The sequence below is a fragment of the Clinocottus analis genome, unplaced genomic scaffold, assembly GCF_023055335.1.
Source record: "Clinocottus analis isolate CAN_PGR_092001 unplaced genomic scaffold, fCliAna1.0.p SCAF_3, whole genome shotgun sequence".
Classification (NCBI taxonomy): Eukaryota; Metazoa; Chordata; class Actinopteri; order Perciformes; family Cottidae; genus Clinocottus; species Clinocottus analis.
The window spans coordinates 10,937,556-10,962,807 of NW_027176042.1; the positions used below are offsets into that span (position 1 = coordinate 10,937,556).

At 42.8% G+C, this 25,252-nt stretch overlaps 1 protein-coding gene across 2 annotated transcripts in view; it reads left to right on the top strand.

Annotated features, from left to right (window-relative positions):
- Positions 1-25,252, top strand: part of prickle2b (prickle homolog 2b) — a 77,460-nt gene that overhangs the window by 38,045 nt on the left and 14,163 nt on the right. Inside the window, exon 1 of one of the 2 annotated variants that reach the window (XM_068595196.1) lies at positions 22,379-22,857. The exons of the other annotated variant lie outside the window; for it this stretch is intronic. The gene's annotated coding sequence lies outside the window, so the exon portion shown is untranslated. Of the gene's footprint in view, positions 1-22,378; positions 22,858-25,252 lie in introns of those variants that run through there. 2 annotated transcript variants of the gene reach the window in all.

Below are 25,252 nucleotides of genomic sequence, written 5' to 3' on the forward strand. Positions count from 1 at the left end.
ATCTCCTGCAAGGGTTAATAAGGAAAATTAGCCACACAGCTGAGCCACAGCTTTGGCAATGAGCTAATTTGATTTCGTTCCACACATCCCATGTTTTTCCATCATGTTCGGTCAAAAAGACACAGCCCCTGACACACACCAGCCCTGTCTATGGAAAAGTTTCACGGTGGAAAATTTGGCAGCGGAAATACTTTGTTTTTGATCCATCTGCTGCATGCGCCACACAAAACTGAGTTATTTTTGGTTTCACAGCGAGCAACGGAAGTGCCAGCTCTCATCCAGTTCATTAAAGCCCTGATGGAGGAAAATTATGAACTGAATCACACCGACGGTGATGCTTTTTCATGCTCATAGCAAAGTTGATACCATTTCCTCTGTAGCTGCCAATTCACAGATGTTTTGATCTGCATTTATACTGTTTGTGGTTGTCACCTTCGAAGTGTGGTTAAAATCTTTGTTCAGGGCAGCTTGAAGCTTTTCGTACTGAACTCAGCCGGGGAGCTCAGGGTCATGTGTCAATGTTTCAGTGTCATATGTCCTCCGCTCAGGTCATGCTGAGCTAGTCCCAGAGGTATGGTCGCTATGTTGGACGAGCATAGAGAGTGGAAAAGGCTGTAGAGGAGTGCTTTGTGGACTATATAACTGTCAGCTTGATCAGTGTCACGATGGCGAGAGGGAGATAGGTAGAGACACCTCAGTTAATCTTCCCCGAGGGCGTCGCTTTGGCTGCCTTTTGAATCTGCTTGTTCGGGATGAACTTGCCTGGAAGGTGGACGAGAGCGGGCAGCAGCAGCGAGCTACGGCCAAGTCGGACAGTTTTCAGCTTCCTATGAAAAGAATACACAAAAAGTTAAAGAAACAGTTACTTCCTGTTAGATCCGATCTGTAAGCTTATTTGATTTATTCATGCGTTTGTAATGATATATTTATGTAGAATTGTGCATTGTATGCAGTCCTTTGTTGTTTTTATGTCTGCCCGCGAAACACCTTGCTGCACGTTTTGATTGGTTTTAAATAAAAAACTAGTATTATATTTTTAATGTTATCAATAGCACAATATATATTTTTTCCATTTAAACCTTCGTTGCACAACAAGCAAATAACTATTAACCAACATTTTTTTGCCCAGAAAAGTAGCATGTCCAACAAAACACGACCTTTGTTGTCAAACCTTAGAGACAGCCAGTCGTTTCCCATCATGCATTGGGGTCATGCAGTTGGGAGAGAGCAACTGCAACGCCTGGCTCTAAAGACTGCAGTCGCCTCGCTTTTCTGAAACTATCGCTGACCACGTGTTTGTGACGTCTGAGCAAGTCGGTATCTAGTTGACATAAATCTACCGAGAATGAATTTTGCGGAGATCGCCGCCGAGCTTTTTTGTGATATGAAAACATTTAAATATCTGAATATGACCGGAAATTCAAGCAGTTTGTATGACAGTGGAACTATTTATGGTCACAACGTGGGCATGGGAGCCGGCATTGCTGGCTCGCTGCTGTGCTGCCTGGAAACTTTTCCCGTGTCTCTATGGCGACGTGCAGAGAATTTAGACTTGTCTCTGCTCTCTTTTTATCCTGGTTTATAATGCCAAGTTGCCATAAATACAGGACTTCAGGGAGCACTTATAGTAATACACCCAGTTTGTGGGGCAACAAAAGCTTTAATTAGGCGGAATGCCAACCATATGGGACAGCAGGTAGGCTCCCCACTCGTGTGGTCCACTCACACACACACACAAACACACACACACACACACACACACACACACACAGACACGCTACAGATTCAGGGAGGGTAAGGAAAAAAGCATTCACCTAATCACCTCTTCTTCATGCTTTTTATACCGTGGAAAAGACTGGCGCCTCCCCAGGTGATGATAGTATATGAAAGCCAAACAACTACCATTTAAAAAAACAGCTTAGCATAAAGTCTGAAGGCAACAAGAAACACCTGGCTCTGTCCAAAGTTAAAGAATTTGGCTACCAAAACCTCGACGCATCTTGTTTGTTTCCTCTGCATTCATGCACAAACAGAAATGTAAAAACAGCAATTTGTGGTTCCAAAGGAAGAGGTGTAACTATTTCTTGATGAATAACAATTTATCCATCCGCCCAGTACATCTGTGCAGCGTCTCTTCTGTGACCTTGTGACTCTGGGAAGTCTCGTTGTGCCCGTTTGTTTGCCAAGAAATAATGAATAGTGTTATAGATCAGGCTGTAGCTTAAAGTAGAGAGAATTGTTAGCAATATGACATCGTTGATGTAGCAAGCAAAAAAGTTCAACCATCTTCAGGAGCAAAAGGCTCTGCACAGACACAGCTTCCTGTCTGAAACTACCCGAGAGGTGCTGGTAGCTGTGTGACAGACGCACACATATGCATCAGTGGTTCGCCAGATCTCCATATAATAACATGTCAGGTGAGAGCACGTGAGAGGACAGCGGGTGTCACTACGAAACTAATTCAGCTATAGGACGAGGAGAAGGAGGAGTAACAGGAATGGAAAATGAGCTTGAGTTTATGGGAAGGAGAGAATAGAGAGTGGGAAAGTTAATGAAAGCCTTGGAAGGGTGGGTCAAGACCGGGGGGCATGGAGGAGAGTTAATTTTAAAAAAAAGAGAAAGCAGGTATAGGGTGAAGCTTAGAAAAAGTCGGTAAAGTGAGAGCGGGGAAACACTGGAGCGAGTGAATGTCTGACCGGAAGAAGGAAGAGAATTAAGCACAAAGGAACAGTGTGCCGAGGGAAGGAGACGAGGTGCAAAGAGGTAGAAGAGATGCTGAGCGAGGAACAACTGTAAGTAGAGAGGATGAGGTTAGAGGAAGATGGGAGGAGGAGGAGTGAGGGGGTGAGGGAGGGGCTGAGAGCGGTGCCAAGCTGTCCCAGGGGTAATGGATGAGGCCATAATGAAGTATCTGTGCTCCTCTGCCTCTGCCTCTGGCTGGAGAATAACCGCAGCCTTGGCACAGCCGCAAGACCCGCTCAATCACGACAAGGAGTATACACACACACACACGTTTGCTGATCCACACAACGCAGTCTGTGACACACTCCTGCATTGCAAATTACAGATACACACAGGAACTTTTGACAGATGATCTGTCTCAAGCTACCACCCACCGTATACCCATCAGACACACACACACACACATACACACACACACACACACACACACACACCTATATTAACACATTCTATCACTAACAGGTTTTTATTTTACCTTTGTTCAGTTACTGTCTCCCCACCCAGACCATGGGTGGGGAGTGTGGGTTTTGTAAAAAAAAAACAACTTTTGTTCAGCGTGACAGGCCGGCAATGCACAAGACAAACACACACACACACACACACACACACACACACACACACACACACACACACACACACACACACACACACACACACACACACACGCACGCACACACACACATTGAGTTATGGAAGTCAAGACAAATGGTAAATTCCTCCTCTGCAGTAAACAAGTTGTGTTGTCCTTTGGTTTCTGCTGCTGTCCAGTACACTGAAACATCAGCCTTCCATTTAATCACTGACGCACAAACAATGTTGTCGTGTGCAGAGAAGACAATGACTGACTGTAAATGTATGTGAGTCCCCTCTGCAATGCATGAACAATCACAGTACTAGTGTCAGTCCAGAGTTTAGAGCATTCATTGAACTGAGACCCTTTTCCCCTCCCTATAGGCGATGCATTGCAGTGATGCAACCAATAAAGCGCACCCAAAAAAACACATTACAATTCACAGTGCTTTGACTTGCAAATTGAGATGCATTACAGCCACACATCTCTGCACGTGGGATTATGTCAACAAAGTATAGATGCTGTGTCTCTGCATGTGGTGTGCCCACCTTCATGATTGTGCAACATCCATATCTAGATGGCGGCAGTTTAAACTCCAAAATACAATTATGACACACACACCTCTTTATAGAATGTTAACTTATGTTGAGGCAATGTGTTCTTCTGGAAAAAAAAAGTGATTTCTGCAGTAAATTATGTTATGAGTTTGTATAGCCTTTCATGCAAGGTCACTGATATGTGTGTCATTTGTTTTTGCCAGCCTGCGAGTCGTGTGAATTAGTATCTGCAGTGACGAGGGTTTTTCTATTGATGGTGTTGCAGAGGGGAAGCTTTGAATTAAGAGGGAATAGCACTCGATGTACAGAATGGCCTGAACTTTGCTGACAGGCAGTTTTTTGCTGATCCGTCCCAAAAGACTGGAGCTGGGAGAGAGAAGGAGAACTGTGGCGGAAAGTAGGACAGAGACGATGGATCTCTTACTCTTCTCTCTTTTAAAAACCATCCCCAGTATCCTCTCTGTTTTTTTGTGCGTCTCTACATGTGCATACATCATAAATGTGATCGTGTATGCAGTATGAATGGTAAAAGTTGAAGTGCTGCATTGAATTCAGTACCTCTGTCTCCAAACATATTCATATTGGATGTAACCCCTGACACCTCATCCATCCCACCACGCCAACCTTGCATGGAGAAAGCTGCTTGTCATGCTGGCCGGGCCCGTAGAAAGTACATATTCAGGAACAAGATCAGAGGCAGGTTTCATATTGTTTCCTATAATAAGGAGAAAGTCATTAGAATCGGTGTATTATATTTGTGAAAAACTATTAAATTATAAAATAAAAGCTATAACTTTGTGATTTTGTGTAGGGCAGCACTGGATTGATGGTGGTGTGTGCCTGTGTGATTTGGCTCAGTTTCATTTAGACAGTCTGTAGATTGGTCTGTTTGCAGCCGTCCTCCCAGCAAACCGGCCTACATAATGCTCTCTGTAAATTGCTTCTCCACCACTGCTGCAAGCTGTTCTTTATCCCCGCCACATCCTGATTTATTTCCCTTTTTCTTTCTGCTGTCTTGCTATCTTCGTTCCTGCCTCGCTGTATTTTTGCCACTAATATTCCAGAAAATTGAATCAGCAAAGGACACGTCTTGAGTGCCAAGACCCAATCAAGTAGCGAATGCGAGTGTCTACATCATAGTTTCCAAAGTTTTCCCTTTAAGTCCATCCACACAAGGATGTAAACCCAGAGTTTTCGAATGTATCCCTTCTCAGCAGCATTTCTAAACTCCCCTGTTTTTGTGCTCTAAAACTTCAGCATAGTGTGGACGCTCAGTGTAAAAGTAACAAAAGATTTGCGTTTCGAAATGAAAACGTAGTCGTCTGGACATGGCCCTAGAGAAGGAGAACGATGCTTGTGTTTGCTTCTGTAGAAAGGCGTGTCTGAAACCTTTAAATAATGATATTGCCACTGAAATGTCCTGCGACATTAAAGAGACCCCAAATTGCCTTTATTTTACTTTTTATTTCCACATTTAAACAACTCTAGAAAATACTTCATGAAGCTCACTTATTACAGAATTTGGCCACACGTCTGGAGTTATTTAGATTAGTTACATGTTAACTAGTAGTTAGTTACTCTTTCCATTTCCTTTTGCAGCTTACATCATCAAAAATTCCCAGTCAGGCTGCCAAATGACAAAATCTGAGAAATCAGTCTGAAAGCCTGCTTAATGATAAGTGAATAGTGCTGCCACTGTTGTGTGTGTGTGTGTGTGTGTGTGTGTTTCCCCCCAAGTGGAGCGTGTAACATTAATGAGAGGGCCGGAGACTGGCCTTATCACCAGCTTTCCATTCCTGGCCAGACTTTAATTAGCTCATAAATGCTTAGTGCAGACCTTGCTGCGGTACTTCAAGGCCGAACCCGTGTGCACACACAGGCAATGCACGCGTGAATATTTAGAGGGAGATAAAGACAAAATATTTGTTGACTATCAAAAATGTCTGCGTGCGGATGTGTGTGTCAGGGTCTCGTGTTTATCATGCGGCATACATTGATTGTGTGTGTGTGTGTGTGTGTGTGTGTGTGTTTACATGCATGTATAAATGACTAAACCAATTAATGAATGTCCTCCATGTTCACAGGCCAGAAAACATGTTGCAGCTATTTAGTGCTGGTATTTGCTATGTACATGTTGTGTCGTGTTTGTTTGTAAAGGCACTTCTATATATACATTAGTGCCCTGTGGTCAGTGACCTGTAGCCCCTGGCGTTGGACTGTTTGCCTTATTATGTCTTAGAAAGATTTCACTCATTTGAAAAACAGTGATTAACAGACCACCCTGAATGTTCCCACAGTCTCTAACCAGATAAGATAGCCCCAGACCTTGCTTTGGAAGGCTCTTATCTTTATACGCCCACTACTGTGTGACCAAACTGATTTATTTTTTAAATAAAACTTAAAAAGTTGCATCAGCACTGTCCCTTTCCTCTTTCTCACGGTTGCAAAGTCCGTTTATAGCTCTGTCTGTCTCTCACACACAACACACATGAGTGCTGGTGACATCGAGGTGTAAAAGCGACCATTGCCTTTAACTCCCAGACCCCCACTCAAGAGTAAAAAAATGGCCCCACAGTTTGCTTCAGGTCAATGTTTGTTGGCGGAGAAAGAAGGTTTTCCCCCTCCTCCTATGCCCATCCATCCATCCATCCATCCATCCATCCATCCAAGTCATTCGCTTTTCTCGACCAAGAGGAGACCATAACCATGAAACATTCACACTGCCAGAAACTCAACAGTGTCTGTCTGCCTTTGCATCATTAAACAGCACATAAAGTCAGCTGCCTTTTGGGGGGATGGGTGGGTCCTTTTGAAGTTGGACGATGACCTCTAACTTGTTGCTTTCTGACAACCCCCCCGCCCCCCCTTTCCTTTATATTCATGCACACACTTCTGCTACATCCCACTGCCGCAAAACACCCCAGAAGGAGACACTTCCTGGATGCACTTTTTGTGTCTGGTTTAAAAAAGGTGTGTGTGTGTGTTATGAGAAATGACCATTGTGGGTTTTTTTTTAGTCTGAAACTTATTTCTATTTTGCAGCCTGTTGATCTGCTGCGGGAAATTGGGGCATTGTGGAGATGTTTGTTTTTTCGGTCATTAAAATAATGCCTCGTGGCCAAAGCTCTGATGTTATGGGAGCAGACCGCACCCCCCACACAGCTCCACGTGTGGCTGAACGCCCCCATCTAGAAGCATACAGAGATAATGGGAAACAGATTCAGGCTATTAATTAATCTGTAAAATACAGTTAGATGCTCTGGTATCTGGCACACCAAGTTTTACCGTCCTACACACACACGCACACACACATAAACACACACACACACACACACACACATATTATTATGTGCACTCAGACTTCCCTTGTTCCTCATTGAATCTGTCAGCTGAGGAACATTGAAGTAGGCTGGCCGACTCCAGCAAATAAAATCATTGTCGTAAAGAACAAACACTGGTTAAACCCCCTGCATTACTCTAAAGGAACACAGCGTTCGTGTTTGTGGTATAAGTCGATATATCGGATGTACACTTTGTAACTGCACTCCCTGAAGCTGCTGGAGGGTTTTGTGACAGAAAAGCTTGCCCCATTTCCTGGCGACCATGTTTTCCCTTTCTCTTCCTCCATCCGTGTGTGTGTGTGTGTGTGTGTGTGTGTGTGTGTGTGTGTGTGTGTGTGTGGCAGGTGGGTGCTGCTGCATGGCAGGTGGGTGGTCTTGACTAATGAAAGACGCTGAGATGGAGCCATGAGGAAGTGAATCTCTGTATCTCAGTCATGTCCTTTATTTATCTCACTGTGCTCACTATCTCTCTCTCTCTTTCTCTCTCTCCCCTTGCAGTTATCACAAAGCCCCTCACAATTACACCGAGGCTATTTCTCTCACGTGCACCTGCAGTCAACGAACATAGCATTTATCTCCCCTTCAAGCATCATATTTAACCCAAATCTGTCACATTCCACATTAAACAAAGATGCAACCACCTGGAGTTTTTTTCCTTTTTCTTTTTAGATCAGACAGCTTTGCACTTCAAAGGCAAAAAAAAAGAAGCAGATGCGCCCTTCTCGAGAGCCGATACTCTTCCTGTGAGAAACACATCATTCACTGCTGCTTCCTTCAGTGCCACCATTTTGTATTCTTCATAATAGCAGTTGAGTTAAATTCAACACATGCCATACTTTGCTTATGTATCGTCTGATGCCAGATTCGATGTCTGCCTAGATATGACACATTCACGACCACCTGCTTCCTGGCTCAATTGTTCACAATCATTGCAGTGACGGATTCCAATCCTGTGAAATAAAAAGGTATTTTTAGAATGGGAAAGTAATCCTGGCCTTTAGCTGCTCTGAACCGTTTGTTTCCATGTTAATATTTGTCCTCCTCAGGTAATGGGAACATGGGATCACAACAGTACAGTGCAGTCCAGATACTGGTGCGGATTGGGAGTCAAATGAAGTGCAGCACAGTTCCACTTTCAAGTCTTTTAAAGCCATGTGGGATCGGATGTGACTTGCTTAAACTAATATTATACTCACCTATGCATTTTTGTGATATTCTTCCATGCTATAGTTCTAGTTTCTCTGTGTCGCAAATAGATTAAAACTGCTTGCTTATTTAGTTTGGTTTGCTATTGTTTCAGTTCAGTTTCTGTCTCAGTTGGTCACTTGTTTCATGTGGGAAATGAACAAAAGCGCCTTTCGAATCCATCTTATCAGTCCGATGGAGACATAAAAAGAAAGTGACGAGCCCAGCCTTTGTCACCGCCAGGACGTAATGTCTTTACCGTAACTATGCTTGTGTCATACAGCACCAGATAAGGTGTGAAACACTTGAACACACAGTTTCTAATGAACCTGCAGCAATGAACAGGGCCTTCATCTGATTAAAGATGCAGATATGAGGGGCTCTTTATCATAATTTCCCGCCTGAGTGCATCATATGAAGCTATTGCTCACCAGTGTCTTTAATTACAGTAGACGTATGGCATCAGGTGCCGGCGTTGGAATTGTGACGAAGTGGTTGGAGGTGAGAGAGCTCAAGGACAGAACCTTTCATGTCTCACCGTAGTAAGAAAAACAGAGCTGCAGTTACTTAGCTCTGGTTTCTGATCCTTTTTATTCTCCACGACTCCGACCCGGCCCACATAAATCCAAATCCTTCAAGTGGCAATCTTTAATTCAGGATTGAATAACTTATATTAATTTGTGCAGAGCAAAAATTGCTTTAAATTTACATCCACCTCCTATTCCTCTAGGATATACCGACGGGTTAAAGTATACACACACTGCAGTATACACACCCGCTCCCTGGTTGTGTGTCTGACCTCTGAGGTTTGGCTGAACAGTAGAGCATGCTGGAGCTCTGAGTGGGTGCAGGCAGACCAGATGTGGCTGTCTAACCCCACAGACCTAACAAGTGGCTGCTTGGCCGGTAGCCTTACCGCTGCTCAGCTGCTTAGCGTGCTGCCAAGAAAGTGGACACGGTAGCGAGCCACCAGGAGGGCGCTGATTCTAAACGGAGGCTGACTGAGGTTTGCGCTGAGGTTTAGATGAGGGCCGGCTCAGCCATCTTAAGGCTTCATGTTAACTGTAGGTTTATTAAAGCCATGTACGTCTTTGTTGGTTTGTGTGATGCCCATTAGGATTTAATGTGGCTTTGGGTCAGTGGTAGACCCGAGCAGTGTTCATAAAGTCTCACTGTTTTTGCTTATTGTTAACATTATAACATAATGAACCTGGAGATATTCTGCAAGGAAATACTGTAATAAATTACTGATGCAGCTTTCGTCTCAGATTGACATCTCATCTCATTCTTTCTCTTACTTTTATCTCTTATAGGTGAAAAATAACAACAATCTCTTATTGGAATTCCCACTACTTAGTATTTATTCATAATTCATGTATAGTATCTGTGATTATGCAGAAGCTCAATAAGTTATCCTAAAATTTAAATGTAGCAGTGGACTCTATCTAGACAATGTTGATGGTTAAATGGTCGTATTATAATACTGTCGAGTGTTTTAGAGTAAATAAAGGAACGTTAATATTGGAATACGTTATGAATACTGGGCGGTATAGTTTATTGAATAATTTCGAGTTTAAAATCGAGTTTACAAAGTTTGAGATTGTTTTCTTGCCGAGGAATATGTTTGTTGAATATGAAACACAGAGGCAGGAGTTGGTTGCTTTAAGCCTGACTGTCAAGGAAGGCCACAAGATGGTATGATAGGTAACACATCAATGTATGTAATTACAAAGTAAAAACATTTGGACCGAGCAACATCAAGATTTCTTTTTTCATTTGGACTAAGGTAAGCATCTGAGTGGTACCTTCATATCAACCTACAAACATGAAAGTGGTATTTATTTTGTCATCTAGCTCTTTAGTGAATGAGCATACTCCCCTGAATGTCAGCCTATTCCTTAAGTAGCTCAACACTGGTCATTAAACCATCTTTCAGCAACCTCCTCCAGTTGAAGGTCAGCAGGGCAACAAGGTAGCCAGGACTCCTCAAGTTGATGATCAGAGTTTGCAGACTGACACAGGATCTTAAAAGTTTACCCAGCCTGCCAACCATGTTGGTGACAAATTTCACCCCTCTGCTCTAAAAGAGTCATTTGCAGCTGGGGATTCTGGGAGTGTGAAGAGTCTGGCAGTGGAGAGCTGCTTTGTATTGTTGATTTGTTTTGCTTCGTATTGTGCTTTAACTCTTTAAATTTGTATTTGACATTCTCTTGAACCTGTTTTCTTTATTCAGTTTATCTGCCCCCCACCCTTTTCTCCCCTCAGTCCTTCAGTGTCAGCTACTACAAAATTTGCTCACCATGCTGAGGTCACAACAGACCCGACCATGACCAACGGGAATGAACTCCCATCATCAACAGATTATAGACTCGAGCGTGGCTTCTTTTCCAGAAATATGTAATCCATTGCACATGGGAACTAAATGTGTCTCAGATGCGAGGAGTTCATGTGTTGTTCAGGCTCTGTGCTGTTTGCACCCCGAGGTCTGTGCTACGTTGTCAAAAAAGTTGCTCTCATGTCCGCTTCCCAACGCGTGAGACATTTGTGGACCCTATTGTTTATATTGTTCACGACGATCAATTCATTTTCCAGTTGTTATGGGGGTGAAGCTCGTGATTATTCGTGCTTGAACTGCCGTTTCAACCCAAGCATTGATCCTGATATTGTTGGAGAAAATGAAAGTGTGCTTCAAAAGGATCTGTTGAAGTACTCAATTGATTTGTATGCGTAATCAATAGAGTTCAGGATGCATGGTAAGATCTGTGGCCTTTGGAGGATCAGATTGACGCGCAGTGTCAGCCACAGCAGTTAAATGCAAAGTAGTTCATGATCTAGAGATCGGAGGTTGTCTCGAGCACCTTGTGTTTCGGGGTGGGCTTTGAGGCAGCCGCTATGGCCCATATATTGACTCAGGACTCAGGGGTACTGAGGCCTGGCGACACGAATGAGTGGCAGAGTGAAGCTCTGCAAGACTAGTACAGGAAATACTCTGGCTGACGACCTAGCCGCTAACATGCTAGCAAGCTAGCAAGCTAGAAACATGTATGTATGTATGTATGTATGTATGTAAGTATCTATGTGTGTACGTATCTATGATGGCGCAACACTGATAATGTAAATCTACTGATGGCAACAATTTCCTTGAAATTACTAGATTTTTCCACCAAATATATTTTTAATTTCTGGTGTGACTGAGCCTGAACTAATGAACTGAGAAAATGTGGGTGTCTTGAAATTCTGCCCATATATTGATTGATGCTATTGCAGCGGCCTTCTGTCAGAATCCCTACTGGTGATCCATCACACATTGTAAACCGTATCCTCCACATATGCCACTGGACGGTTTACATACAATGAGAGGTGAACCAGCAATTAGACAAATCCATAGGTCAACTCCAGAGAGCGCACGAGTGTATTGGCATGTGGCTTGGCTGCAGATGGATGGGCTCGGTGATACCGCGTGCGCTCACTCCCTGCTGTGTTTTTTCTTCTTTTTTTCCTTCTCATTGTTTCCCTCTCAAGCTTTGTATCACAAGCTCTCCTGCCTTTTATGTTTCCCTCTCTCGCTCGGCCTATCACCCATTGATGTTGCTTTTATGATCTGTTTTTTTATGATCTCCATCTCCTCTGTCTTCCTCTCTCAGCTAACCTCTTGGTGTGCTGCAGGGAAGGAATAGCAGACTGAGAGTGATTCATTCTGACGCCAGCGTCAGTCTTGTGGCTGGCACAGTCTTGGCATGCAGATGCACACACACACGCGCACACACACGCACACACACACACACACACACACACACACACACACACACACACACACACACACACCAGCCTTTCACGTCCAGAGCTTCCTCTACTGACTGGTATGCTGCCCCAGATACCAGAGAGGAGCCAGAGCAGGCCCCAAACATACTTGAGCTGCGGTGCTGTGCTGTGATTAGACACGGAGGATATCGACATCGCCTCTCCACAGAGTAGTATGTCACTCTCTGTTGTTCTACCCATAGCTGATGGGTTTGCATGCATTCTCAAAAAAAAACAGCAGCTTGAAAAAGACACTTTATATGATGGTTTGCATGGTTTTGTGTGTCTCACATGTGCTTTTTGGCACACATATGCCCAGTGCATGCCTTTGCAGCATCATCACGTGTCATCAACAAGGCGAGAAGAATGATAAACAGTGATTAGCTGTTCCACACTTCAGCAGCCGGCCCCAAGGTTTTTTTCCTTCTTTTTGTCCATGAAAAATGTTCAAGTCAGTGAGCATGTGTGAATATTCTTCAGGGAACTGATGCTGATGATCACTTATTTGCCTTTTAACTCAAACCAGACTTTGGCCGCTACTCCTCCTGTGGTCTTCTACATGTTCGTGCCTCCATTATGTTGGAAACTGATGGAAAAAAAGTGAAGATATATCATCTTTATTGTCAGTTTGTTAGTTTGATCATGAGAATGAATGCTGTGTTTATGGCCAGCGAGGCCTGTGCCATTAATTCAGAGCCGCCCACACATAAATACATAAATGGAGCTGAAAGGGCAACAGCTAGTCCTTCAATACAGTTGTCCTGGATTTAGATAAGCCTGGCTCTCTGTGCACACATGTTGATATGTTTATGCATGCTACGTGTTCTCCTCACAGTGTGTGTCCTCGGTCTCGTGTCTGAATACTTGGCAGCCTTTCATTTTCCCCATGGCTCCTCCAGTCAGTCTGCTCCTTTTTTAAACAGTGGCTTCATTGATGCTCAGGTCTTCTTATCCTTTACTCTAGCCTTGGACAGTTTTAACCAATCCCACACTAACCTTACTGTTCTTGTGTGTATGTGTGTGTGTGTGTGTTTGTGTGTGTGTGTGCGCGCATGTGCACACACGCACACTTAGAGTTCCTTACTTACTTAGAGCAACTTAGAGTTCCTTACTTACAAAATTAGCTTCGAATTGCATGCAAACTTGCCAACTTTGACGCATATGTGTATACAACCATTGCAGAAGTGTCTCTATGTTTTCTGTGTGATCGTGCACGTGAACATATGTAGATGTATGAGAACCAGGCTGTGATGTCATATGTGGGTCAGCAGAAGGACATTATTGTGTCTGGAGCTCCACGGGGGGTGTCAGAGGTCTGTTTTTGGACTCCTTGGGCCTGAGTGGTGGAGCACAGAGCCCAGTCTGTGGCCCCAGAGAACCCAAGGACTGCCAGGAGCCCGCGGGGCGAATAAATACGCTGTGAAAAGCGTGTTAAGAGAGGTGTGAAAGAAATCGGAGGGCGAGACACTGGGTTTTGTGTGAAGCCTTTCCCTCCCCCTCGCCTCCGCTGCACACATGCTCTCTCTTTCTCTCTCACACACACACGCTTACACTTTTCCTTTCACACACACCTTACATGGAGGTTCACAGTTCAAATAAACAGCGGCTCAAGCAGCAGGCCGGGTCTGGTGTAAACAGCGGCGAGCCGAGGTGATTCAGTTTCTCTCGGGGCACCGCTCTCTCTCACTGCTTCCTAATGGGCCATGCGTTTAAAGGGGGACGTAGGGGAGCAGCATTAAGTGGGGAATGAAGTGGGTGTAGAAAAAGGTACGGATAGGTAAAGACTTCGGCGCGAGTATCTCGTGAAGACGTTTGCTGAGACCTGGTATTCAAACCAAGACTACAGTCCGTTTTTAAAGGCACCAGAACTGATGGACTGAAAGTCTGAAAGATGTGCTCATGCTGAAAAATTTGACCTCAGTTTGATAAAAGTTGTCTGTGTTTGGATGGCTCAATGTGACTCATAACTCCTCCTTGTCTGTCCTTGTGTGTGAGTGTTTTCTGCCTACAGTCTCAGGGCAGAGATCAGTCAGGCCAGTGATAAAACTCACGGCTGCTCCGTCATGTCTTGGAAATGGCAATTTCTCCTCCAATCCATAATCTCCAAAGGCTTTCAAGCTCCTGTAAGGAAAGGGCTGCGGTGGCCTTATTGATAAGGTGTGCGTGTGCGGTGCGTGTGCGGTGCATGTGTGAGTTGGTTCTACCCATTGCCAATCCCCCTTTGTTGGGTTAAAGAGTGTAACAAAAGGAAATAGGGGCAAATTGTATTGCCTAAACTAACCTCAAGATGAAACGCTGCTTTTGATTGATTCAAATGTGAGCTTTGAAGGATCTCTGTCGGCTTTCAGAATATGTTCTCTGTGCTTTCATTAGTCTGTTAGTTTAAGTGACTCGATCTTAGTTTGAATCCAATTTGAGTTTAATCTTCTTACTTCCTCTTTCAGATTCATCTGTTCATTATTGACATGACCTAATCCAGAGATTATCTCTTTCTTTCTCCTACATCTCAATTACTTCTTTTATCCAATGGCCTGCTGTGTGTGTGTGTGTGTGTGTGTGTGTGTGTGTGTGTGTGTGTGTGTGTGTGTGTGTGTGTGTGTGTGTGTGTGTGTGTGTGTGTGTGTGTGTGTGTGTGTGTGAGCGTCAGTCAGGCTGGCCGTGGATTTTGACCCCCACTGATCGCAACGCACGTCACCCGATAAATATTAATGTTGCTTTTCTAACTTTAAACGCAATATACACATGAATACATATATTTAAATGTACTATGTATATAATGGTTACCAATAGCATTGATGTTTATTAATCACAATATAATTTAAGTCTGTATAAGACTGATATCAGCATTGGGGCTTCTCTTTTAGAGTGGTTAACTTAAACGTGGACTTTGCTTGTTGCTTATTTCCTAAATAATAAGTAGTTAACATTAAAGAGCCATGCTCACGATTTCAAACAAAGTTTTCAGACACTTTTAGTGTACTCAGGGTTTTTTTTAATCATAGGACCATTATACTAATTGCACACATTGCATTTAAAAATGTCCAATTAAAATTTCCATTTTCTAAAAGAAAATGTGCATATGGGTGTGTCTGTGGTCCTTCATCGGTTTGTATGTGTGTCTGCATCGAAGTCGCCCTTCAAGTTTCAGTAACTAATTAAATGCGCTTCACAGAAAGACTAAGATGCTTTGAACAATGCTGCTCTCACCACCACAAACACGTTGCCACTTGTAGTCCGTCTGTAGGTACAGTACAAATAGAACAACCCGAGGGTAAACTCATAATTCACTGTCATGACTCATGTTTAAGTAGTTTTGTTGCTATTAATTATTTACCCAAAAGCCGCTCACGCAAACACAGACTGTTTGCGTGATGGGAAAAACTCAGATGCAGTCTGTGTTGGAAGAACATGAGCGCAGAACCCTGCTACATATCCATTTTTGTAATTTTCAATTCAATAAACTGATCCTGTGTGTTGCTGCTAAACTTACAAGCTAAACTAAATATTTAAAAGTAGCACAGCTGAGTGTTTGGGTTTATTTCACCAAAGGTTTAAGCTTAAACCATTTTGGGAGAGCTCTGGAGAACATAAAGTTTAATTCAACCCCTTGGCTCAGAATATTTTTTTCTCAAATACTGACTGCTTCTATTTCTTCTTTTTTTTAAACTTTTTATTTACACATTTTTTCAGTTAACAACAACAACAAAAAGTAAAAAACGTGACAAAACATTGTGAATGACAAAAAGGGACAAAAATAAACAACCAAATAAAGTAAATTAATAGGGGGTCGTAAATTGCTCTTCACTACTTTTGGACCTCTCTTCTCAGGTCAGCTGAGAACATCCTTTCCCTTGAATTTAGTCCACTTCATCCAGTGTAGTTTGTGGGTTTCTGCTTTGATCCTTAAAGAATATGTCAGTTTTTCCATATTGTATATCTCCTCTACAATGTCCAGCCACTGTCCTGGACTTGGGTGGTCACTTTTCATCCAGCTCCAAGTGATGGCCTTTTTACATGACAGTATCAGAACTTTAGAGAGGTAAATGTCTTTCTTCTGACTTATATCGCCAGGTATGAGACCCTCGGGAGGTCCCTGGGGATCTTGTAGCATAAGATCTCCTCCAGAGTCTGAATAACTCTGTCCCAGAATGTTTTAAATTGTAAACATGTCCAAAAAATGTGTGAGTGTTTGGCGTTCATCTGACCACACTCTGTCCAGCATGGCTGCTCTTTACCCAGTTGTTTGTATTTTGTGTGTGGTGTAATAAAAAAGCGGATTAAGTTTTTCAAACCAGATTCCCTCCATCTTCTAGAGCTAGTGGAAGTTAGTTGTGTTTTACACATGGTTTGCCAATCACTTTTTGACAGTTTAATGTTCATTTCTACTTCCCATTTCAATTTGACATACAGTGTGTTTCTTCCGTTTCGTTTTGTAAACTACTGTACAGTTTGGAGACCAATTTTGAGGGATTTTGTTTGTAAGCACCCGTCAACACTTCGATCACTTCATTACCTTCTGCTGATATTCCTTTTTTAATTTCTGTATCATACAAGTGTCTTAGCTGCTTCTATTTCACCATCCCATGTTCCTCATACTTGACAGACTCCATGTTTCTCTTTCTTTTATCACATGTTATCTCCAGGTTTAAGATTCTTGAAAGTACCAAAAACCCACGACCTGAAGCATCAGACTTGCTCCAGGGGCTTACAAGCCAAACACACATTCAACATGTGTTTCTTTTGTTGCCCTTTCTCACCCCAAATTACATATGTTGATTTTACCTGGCTTCTTCACAAAGAACAGAGCGCCCCAAACCTCAAACTCCACATAAAAGCTGTTGTGTTGGCTCGCTTCGTGCAACCCTCTGAAAATAAGTGGTAAGATCATAAATCAAGACCGCGGCTGCCAACCCACAATTGTGGGCCGGCTAATAAGTAAATGCTAATATTCATTATTAACGATGGAACATCAGGTCAGTTGGCACGACATTGTGGCCTCGGGCGCGAGGGCTGCAAGGTGATTTGTTCGAGAGAGAACCAGAAATTCAAGCCAAAAGAGGTTTAGTTGATTTCGCAAATGGAGTGAATGAAACAAAACCCATCACAGAGCTGGAGAGAGAGGGAGAGTCAGCAAATCAGTATCAACACCCACACCACTCATCTGGGTCATGATAACAAGGTGAGGAAGTGGAACATCAGTGGAGGCTGAATGAGAGAGTTGAGTCAGAGAAATGTGCTGCAGGGTGCTTAATGTGGGCGGTTCGGAGGTGGCTGCTCATTCATGGAGCCACAAGATCACGCTGCATCAGAGCTGCAGCTTCATGAGAGGCTGCGAGAGGGAATGAAAGATTTTTGTGCATTACTTCCCAGATAACTTTCCAGCACATATGTGCGGGTTGAGCATGTAGAAAGCTGGATCTCGTCTTTATATTTTAAAAGACATGATCACAGGAACAATAATGACATCAACACGTCTCTTGTTTGCTTTCCTCATATCCTACTGCGTCCACTACTTTACTACCCAGAACGGTTTCTCACTCCTTTTTTTTCTTCAGTGCATGACCTAGTTATGTTTTGAATCAGAATTCACATGTACAGTATGGCTGGGAAAGACTCATTGACAAACCGCCGTTGTTGGACAGAGCTCGGTGGAAATTGAGCTGTGTCTCCCTGGATAGGGCGGTTGACAGTGCAGATGGATGGTCTTGGATAGACGGTGGAGGGTTTGGAGAGTTTTTTTCCTCTGTGCTGAAGAGCCCTTGTGTAAGTGGGCCAGGAGGGGAAAAATAGCTCCAGTCCCCTTGAGGAGTCACTCCACAATGTCACCTCCCTGCCCTGGGCTTTTGAGCGTGAAACTAAGTGTCCATACTCTTTTTCTTCCCCCTTTATCTCTCTTTTTCTTTCTCGCTGTCTCCCTCTAGTTTCCCCCTCCGTGGCTTAATGGCTTACCCAGGCCTCTGCACCAGCAAGGTCTCTGCAGCTAGAGTTGAGTCTGTGCGCTAACGAACCCCCGAGCTAATTAGAATTTCAGCCAAGCTGGCAGCACTCCTCATTTCCTTGCCGTTTCCCTCCCTTTGGACAAATACAATTTCACCCTTCAACCCGTGCAGAATTAATCCAGTTAATGTTCAACACGGGGTGAATAATGGCCACTTATCTGCTGGGAACATGAGTCCGGAGTCTTGGGTGGAGGTCCCATAGCGAGCCCCCCGTCTTGTGTTGCTCTAAGTCTGCTTTCTGGTCAGAGCAGTTGGTCCAAAGTTCTGCAAGTCCACGATAGAGGGGAGGTCAGTGTGTCTTCAAAATGACATGGCTCTCACTGAATCGGTTGGGAAACCAGTGAACCTTTTATACTGGCAGCCCTTTCCTCTGCTTTGTAACTGGTCGCTAAGTGTTCACATGAATCATTACACCCTTAATGTAGCGGAAGGGCCGCTATCCAACAGCAGGTAAGCAAACAAACTTTCCAGGATTAGTTGCGGTGGTTGGCAACAACTTCCGCATCAGCTTCACCTCTCCAATGGGCCATTCACTAGGTTTAACACCCTGGTTGCTTGATTTGTTGTTTGGTGTCCTAGTACAGATTCCCGCAATTAAAGATTAACTCTGTTCTGCTCCAGGTTTTCTTTTTGAGCAAAGACCGCACACAAGTGTTCACAGCCGCTCCAAAGAGCCATACTCAAATGTGGGATGAAAGTCCTGCCTTTGTGGAGACGAGCGAGATGCGATCAAGCTGAGACTCAAATGCAAATCCTGCTTGCTTTCACACAAGTATACACACCCGGCCAATTGCTCCATAAAAAATGTCCAAATTATTGGTTTTGGCAATTGACATGTACTGTAGGATAAGGTTTGCTTGGTGGTTCTGGTGACCTTAATCATCCAAATACTGTTAATGTCTTTACCATTTATCTTTAATTTCTTTCTTTTTCCATCCTTCTCCCTGCCCTTCAAAGTATGGCTGCCTCAGCCCAATTGGTTTAAGGGGCTGCAACACAGTTCAGTAGCCAGTTGTAGCTCAGAGTTTGGTGAGTGTAAATACTTACATACTTATAGAGTAGTTACAAAGAGCCCTCTGCAGCCCTGGGATAGAAAAGCATCATGGAAGAAGAAGCTGGTTCTCTCTCCCTCAGCATGTCTGAGCTATCAGCTGTTGGGGTGAGTCCCAGCTGCCTCGTGTGTTGACTCTAGTGTGATAGCTATCAGCATTTGCCACATGAAAGGAGAGGAGACTGGTGTTCCTAAAAAAAATAGATGAGAAGTAAAGATGAGGAGGCCATGTTGGGATGTTGGCTACATTTTAAATCGAGATATAGATTTATCAGGTGTGTTTTTCTGACCATATCATGCAGCATATAAATCAGTTCCTTCAGTGGTAAGATTTGAATAATGTTCTTGTTGGATAAGATCCTTTGAGGCAGTACAACTTTCTTACATACTCAAGATAAGGCTCCCAGCCCCGGGGGAACATGTATTTACAATATCTCTCATCCTGTGCTTTGATAGAGACAAAAACCTCAATATGCTTATGCATGCTTAGGAAGGGAGTAAACCTGTTTGGCTCACTGTCTAAAATTACCAAGCAGCGTGTGCATGCCAGGAGTCTGTGCCGGCAATGCTATCTGTGGTATGTCCCTCAAGCTGGCCTCTATGCTTTTATTCAGTCCCCTCGTGGCATTTAAAACGGCTCACTGCAAGTCAACGAACAGTTTATTGGGGAAAAGGGAACGGCTTATTGGGGTAAATGGCTGGCCCCAAACCATGTTGACCCATTCTGTGGTCGCTCTGAGCAGAGGACACTGTCACTTAGAGCTCGTCGTAAACTCTTGTGGACAAGCTGTTCTTATAGCCTGAGCTGTAATTGATATTCTTGTGTTTGTAAAGGGGCCGCAAATATATGTTTTTATGTATCAGACTAAGTCACAGCCAGAATCGCCTTGCCACGTGTGAGAGGAGACTCTGGACAGAAAGACAGCTTTCACCAAAAAAGAAACGCGCAGCTTATATTCTGACTCTGGGAAGCCAGAGGAACAGTTTCTGAAAGGAGAAAATAGACTGCAGCAATGTCCTGAAAAATATGAACAAGTTGTTCACAGCTGCTGGCTGTTTTCAGCAGAAACGGCAAAAATTATTGTGCAGCTTTTTCAAAGCAAGCTTTTTTAATATTCCTTCATGCATTTATTTTTGAATGTGTGTTTGGCCAACCGGCAGCAGCAGGGCACTTTGGGAAAAGAATATACACAAATCCTGATTTAATTACGTACTTACCCACTTCCATCCATCCTCCAAGTTGCCTTTTGAAATCTTCCAGAAATCTGTTCAGCTTTGATTGCCAGAAAACCTTTTGGCTGTTTTTTTGTTTTCTCAACACATTTTGCGTCACACAAACATGCAAATAACAAGGAGCAGTGGGACATTGTTCAACACTACTACCATTCATTGTTGGGAGAAGAGAAAATAAATGGTCTTACAGACTTTATTGTCATGTGAGGCCAAAGTAGTGGGGATGGTGTCAATCTGTTTGGGAACAGTTTATGCTGTTTATGTTGTTGCTAATAGCAGAGCTAACTGACTCCATGTGGTGATCGTACAAAGCCGTGCCCTGCTTTAATGTCCTTGTGGCTTATTATACTTTGGTCTTTTGTATTTGATAATATCAATGTGGGAAATAAGCTTCATTTCTAAAACAATGATAATAATTAAATGCTCCTTATGTGACTTCTAAAGTTGACGCAATAACAAAATAACAAATCATATATATATATATAAATATATATATATATATATATATACATATATATATATATATATATATATATATATATAAATATATATATATATATATATATACATATATATATATATATATATATATATATAAATATATATATATATATATATATATATATATATATATATATATATATATATATATATATATATATATACATAATGAAAGCGTAGATGGCTGTACATTATATATAGACTAAGCATGGTCTACTGGGTCCTTGTTTATGAGTCTTTGGCAAAAAAATAAATAAAGTCAGCCTATAATTACGGACCCCATAGGTGCACTACAAAAAGTGTTATGTTCCTACTACATTGACTTTACATTTGTTTTTGATTCAGTGGATTTTGGTTGGTCTGAAAGCCTTTTGTCCTTTCTCCAGCTAATGTCCATTTCTTATGCTAAACAGCACTGTTTTGTTTACAGGGGCTCACCTCCCCGTTCCCCTTTGCAGGTCAGCGCCCTGCAGCTCCTCTCGCGCCTCCCTCTCGGCTCTTCTGGTCCCGGGCCAGTTGATTCGGTGAAGTGGTTTAATTCACATGCAAATCCCCCCAGAACACCAGTCATTCACGCTGCTAATTACGCCAATGTCGGGACGCTGACTTGCTGACATCACACCGGGATATTCGCATGCAGGGAGAAGAGTCTGTGCGTGTGCGTCAAGTCAACGAGAGAGCGTCCGTAAAAACGGAAGTAAGCGACTCTGACTAGAAACAAGGCTTCGAAATAAAAGTGCTTTTAATTCACTTGATTTTCACTCTGTTCCGAAATTAATTCAAGTCAACAGCTGTCTGGAAAGACAGAAAATTACATCTTCATTTAGACTAGGTTCATAAAGAATGATGGCTTTAATGGTAAGGTTAGATATTAAATAGGCTAAAAAGTAATTTGGTTGAACATAATCACAGGAAAACAGTGAATTTCTCAATAGATTATCTAGCCATGAAAGGTAATGATTCAGGTCCACTCAGCTGTTTTAACCAGAGCTTTCATTCATATCTCATGGTCTTCATCAGCTGTGTGTTTTGTTTTTTAGTATTTCCCTTTGTAAGAATTTTAAAGCTATATATATATATATATATATATATATATATATATATATATATATATATATATATATATATATATATATGTGTGTGTGTGTGTGTGTGTGTGTGTGTGTGTGTGTGTGTGTGTGTGTGTGTAAAACCATAGATAATTGTACTTAAAAATGTAATAAAGTATGTCCTCCAATGGGTAAATTGAGTATATTTAATTGTGGTTAAAATTCCCAAAGCGCATCCCAACCCGTTTGAAATTGTGCTTTTACTTTGGAAGATACAAACCGGAAGTGTCTGTGTGATTTACGCGCACTTGACACCGGTGGAGGATTAAAGCGATGCAGTGAAACGGACAGCAGCGAGTGGAGCAGCTCCAGCGCTCCGTGCTTTTACGCAGCGAAAGTCCGCGCAGATCTTCACTCCGAGCCGGCAGCAGTAACTCGGCTCCTGAGGGAGATTCATCTCGGATTCCTTTTGGATTTTGAATATCTCAGCGGAGTAGGCGCTCTTGTTTGGATCTGTAAACGGGGATCTGATTTTACGCACTTTGAGTTGACTCTTCGTCTGCGCTTTCTCCTCATTTGCTGAACTCCCGAGTGTGTTTGCGGAGAGCAGGGGGTTGACAAAAGGCTTTTAAACGGAGGGGGTGAATGTAGCAGAGGGGTGCAGACACCACACAGCGGGTGAGAGTGGGGTGTTTTCGTGGCAACGCTGTGGCGCTGGAGTTGTGTGACAAATTCTGCAATGAGGAAGAGTCATTTTAACTCCTGCACCACCACAACCAGCACCGAGGTCAGGGCTATGGCTCTCCCCCGCCGCAGTTTGTAAAAAGGTAAGCAGCGGATTATTCATCATGTTTGTGTTGTATTTGGAGCAGTTATTATTTTAGCCGGACGGACGATCCATGGTGCGTAATGGAAAAGTTAATTGAGTCACACATTTACGCCTATAAACAATAACATCGAGTTTCTTTCAGATGTTTCCCCTTCACTCTCTCAATGAAATATGTGCGTAAAATAGTCACAGGACTAGATTTATTTTTATTTATTTTTTTAAACGTGCCCGATTTAAAGTCTGTGTACTTTTCAACTGAGATTCGCCTTATTTCTCTTCGTTAGTTTGCTCATTAATGGCGTGGAACTGGGTTAATAACCCCGAGAATGCAGAGTTGTCGGACTCGCACTGTGGCGTCCTCTCTATAGACCGAGCCCCGGTTATATCCCCCACCTCGCCCCCTGGGGCGCAATGGTCAAGCTACTGTGCGCTTTTTTAGCGATAGAGTCTTTGTTGTTTAAGCTCAGTGTCATATGGATGATAGCTTTCTTAGTAAATAAAAATATACATTAATAAGCACCTCTAACATATTTAGTGCTTTATTCCATATCACTGTGTTATGATGTTGTCATTATTTGAGTCGTTCGGGTTAACGGGATCTATTAATTTCCTGTTTGCTGCAAACTGCACTGGGAACAAATGGCATTTCCGCAGCTCCATGGCAGTTATTTTAAGGAGAGCATTTTGAGACTCAATGCAGGCTAATTGAGTCATTTAGATGGCTACTTTTTTTTCGCAATGTAAAGGGTCACTGGATTAGCACATGAATGGACTGACAGGGGATAATAAATAATGTGGCTTCAGCAGCTGGACGCAGTATCATTGGGCGACTTGGGTCTGAGAGCAGCCAAAACTCCAATTGAGTTGACAGGAGCCTAAACGCAACATATTTCTGACATTCACAAATGCTTTTGTTGCTGCTTTTCCCCACTGACAAAAAAAAAAGAGTCATTATAATCCAATTAAATTACTGTATGACTGGTGGATTTCCTGAGACATGTTCTCCTCAACTATATCATAAGCCAGTAGACCAAAGCCTGGTGAACACATTCACTAATGATCTGGCAGTGTGTTCATAGTGTCTGAGATGGTTTGAAGTCTGTACTCAAGTTGTCTTGGAAGCTTTGACTCCCCCGGTTCCCATCCAAAGTAGTGTCATTTTATTAACAAGTCAACACTGCATGAGTAAATACTGTGATCCTGTCTCGAGTATCGCGTAGTTGTGGCTACCTGCACAAGTCCTGTACCATTTACTTCTCGGTGTTGTCTCATTTTGTGTGGGTGTGCGTAAAAGCTATCTCCAGTTACAAGTTACTTTAAGTTACGCGACACAGCTATAGTTAAGTTAAGCTAAGTCACATCCCAACTCTTAAGGTTACGCTCCATTGGCTTTTGGCTTGCTATAAGTAAAAACACTCATCAGATGACTATTTGTCCCTACTGGACATCAAAATCACAAGCTCCTAACAACTAATACACATTTACCAACTACATCTCTCATGAGTCTTAAGTGCACTTTAAGGAGGGTTGTTCTGGTGATTTGGTTTTGTACTTCTATAAAGTTGGGTAACTCACAAGAAAAGGGTTTTTTTTTTTTTCAAATGAGGAGGAAATTGAAGCCGCAGAGGTTGAGACCTTTTTCTTTATCGTTCGATCAACAAAAACACTGGCCCTTCTAAATGCCAACTTCTCTTAAAACTCACACCAGCCATTTGCAATGCCGGCTATATGTTAAAAAAAAAATGTTTCAAGCCCAATTTCAGTTTGTGTACACAATTGGGGCTGTCTCTCACGGGGGCAGTCATTGTTGATAACCATTAAAAACATGCAGAGATGCCTCGGTGTTGCTGTATATTACAGTCGAGAAAACCCACCATCAGGATTTGACTAGTTGGAAAATAAGTAGGACTTTGGCTTTAATTTGTTGTGACAGGTGGATGCAGGCTATATCTCTGTCCTCTGCAACATGCTGCATCTGTTCTTACTAATTGGCCACTAATGGGAAACGTCTTTGTCAGTCCTGATTCTTGTCGCGAACACCTCCAGTCATGTTCAACTGTGATTTGCTCCTAATTGCTCTAAAGTCAACACGCAGCCCGGTAAAGGTACAAAGACTTTGTTTGCATGTACATTCTTCATTTGTGAAAACGTGGCTCATCGTTGAAGCCCCTGAATTGTCCAACAACAGTTTCAAAACACTGAACTAAATGGTTGCATTCAACAAAAGGCCATTGAAGAGAAAAGAGCCGGCCCTCGTCTTCCCCCACTTCTTCCAGAGTAAACAAAAGCAGAGGCAGGAAAAAAGAAGAAGATGGGACTTGGCGGCAGTGTGCACCCAGCTGTTCTCTCCTCTGTGCTCTCCACTCTCGTCATCCAGCCTCCGCTTTTGCGCA